The sequence below is a fragment of the Chrysochloris asiatica genome, unplaced genomic scaffold, assembly GCF_000296735.1.
Source record: "Chrysochloris asiatica unplaced genomic scaffold, ChrAsi1.0 scaffold00463, whole genome shotgun sequence".
NCBI classification, from domain to species: domain Eukaryota; kingdom Metazoa; phylum Chordata; class Mammalia; order Afrosoricida; family Chrysochloridae; genus Chrysochloris; species Chrysochloris asiatica.
Window position 1 is genome coordinate 359,515 of NW_006408981.1, and position 2,787 is coordinate 362,301.

Sequence of the window (2,787 nt, forward strand, 5' to 3'; positions counted from 1 at the left end):
AAAAATAGGGACAAATGTGAGAGCTCTAATTCAGGGCATACACAGACTACCAAACATTTTGAAAACTACACAAACAAAAGTAGACAAAATAGATGATTGGGACATACTAAAAATTAAAAATTTATGTGCATCAAAAGACTTCACCAGAAGAGTAAAAAGGGAACCCACAGAATGGGAAAAAAACTTTTGCAATGACACATTGGACAAGGGATTAATTTCTAAAATATATAGGAAATTATAATAACTCTACAAGAAAGACAAATAACCCAATTAAAAAATGGGCATAGGACATAAACAGACACTTCATCAAGGAGGTGATCTGGGCACCCAACAAACATATGAAGAAATGTTCATGATCACTAGCCATTAGAGCGATGCAAATAAAAACAACATGAGATATCATCTCACACCAGTAATAACAGCAAAGATCAAAAAAGTAGAGGACAATAAATGTCAGCTAGGATGCAGAGAGACTGGGATGGTTCTGCATTACTGATGTGATTGCAAAATAATTCCAACCACTCTGAGTAGCAAAATGGTGCTTCCTCAAAAGGTTGGAAATAGAAATTCCTTATGATCCAGCAACTCCTCTACTTGGTATTTACCCACAAGAAATACAAGTCATAACACATGTAGATATATGCACACCAATGTTCCTAGCAGCATGATTAGCAATAGCAAAAAGATGGAGACAGCGTAAGTGCCCATCAAATGAAGAATGTATAAACAAACGGTGGAACATACATACAATGGAATATGATGCTACCTTGAAGAACAACAAGGAAGCTGAAAGGCACCACCTAACATGGATGGGCCTACAGGACATTATGTTGAGTGAAATTAGTTAGTCACAAAAGAAGGAATACTGCATAGGACTACTACTATAAAAGGCTAAGAAAAATAACACATACTAAAAGGTGGGGGGAGGTTCTTTGCTGGTTAATGGGATGTGGGAGGTGGTGTGAGGGGAGGGAGGGGAAGGTGGAGAATAGGGTAGGGAAGAGACACAGAATAGTTTGGGTGCTAGGAAAGGGGGCAGTACAAAAGAAGGAAGAAGGGAATGGAAGAACAAGGTGAGTGAGAGAACAGTTAGGCAGCTTTGTATGAGCTAAGAGTGACAGAGGCAAATAAAGATGTATACACAACCTTGGTACAACAGGACTCTGGGATACAGATAATGAGGCATGATTTGAATGGGTAAAAGGGGGAAAATAATGTTAAGATGCTTGGTTGTCTTTTGCATCTTGGTTTCCCTGGCATACCATTATAAAATAGACACTTGAGGGGGAAAGAAAGAATCACCAGAAATATCAGCATAGAAAGCTTGTAAGTATGTCTTTACCTATAACTGATTGGAATACTAAAAATGGGGCCTACAAGTTGCCCAGTGAAGGAGGCTTCCTGGGGAGCCTTTGCATTGCCTAAGACCATAAGTGGAATCCTGATCCTCATCCAGAATCTTTTCAGGTGGTAAATAAATCTCCACTTGAAAGGACAAGCAAAGGAACCTGGAGCAGCTAGAAGAAAGAAGACACTTCTTGAAAGAAAAAACAAAAGGAAAAATAATAAATAATAATGGCAGTTTGACTGATTACTTCAAGAAGATGCAAGTTGCTCACCCAGGAGACGTCAAGGCAAGTTGTCGGGTCCCTGAAAGACAAACCCCCTTCCAAGATTAAAATTCAATGGGGATACATGAACAGACATGTGCTTTGATTGGTGACTGTGTTCATAATTGATAAGGATGAGTGAGGGAAAAATAGCAATGAAACTGTGAGCTAAGCCCTACCATATTTGATAGACTCCTGTGAAACCGAGTGGAGACCTGGTTGGTCAGCTGTATGGCAAGACCTGGGGACTCCTGGACCCAGTGTCAGTGACATAGCCATAGAGCACTAGAGTGGAGACTTAAGCACCCAACTGATAAAAAGTGAGAGGATATGTACAAAGCACCCACACTTGTAGGTAGTACCTACTTGACCTCACTTCAATGGCTGAATGATGAGAACTCAACTAGAAGAAGAAAAAAAAGTAAAAATAAAAAACAAAAAGTGTAATCTGATACAATTTGATGAACTTGACCTACACCTATGGATGCAATAGCTCAAAAGAGGGAATAGATCTTACATCGAGGATCAGTCCCACCCCCTATATACACAAAGTAGACAGGGATGGGCAACTTGGACATTGGTTGCCCAAAATGGGGAGGCTACAAAGTTAAGAAGTGACTGGCTTACAAGCTTTCAAGAGGGAGTCTAGATCCAGAGGGTGTGGAGGAAGGTAGACTATCTACTGAGTTGTATTCAATCTGTCTGGGTGGGGATGATGAAAGGAGATGGGGATAGGACTCTTGTGGTACAATTGTGAATAATTGCTATCAGGACTGACTGTGGGGGTTGGAAATGTAAAGGTAGACATTTTGTAGCAGAATGAGGGAAGTGATTGATTTTGCAGTCCAGGAACGGAGGTCCCTGGGACCATCAAGGGAGAAGGACAGAGTGTGGGACCCTACCCAGAGAAGTAGTGTGACAGAGATGGAGGCAGAGATGATGATGTGGAGAGATGGAGCAGCTGGGATCTCTTGACTCAGAGAGGGGCTGTGTGCTGACAGCAGGAGGGAGGGGCCAGGCTTCTGGTGTATACCCTTTGGTTGTTTGATGATGCATGGAGGGGATTGTAACCATGGCAATGAAACGATATACAATAGGATGAATGTAAAGCTAATGTTCTCCCATGTAAACTACCACATAATTCAAAATAAAACATCTAAAAAAAAAAAAAAAATCA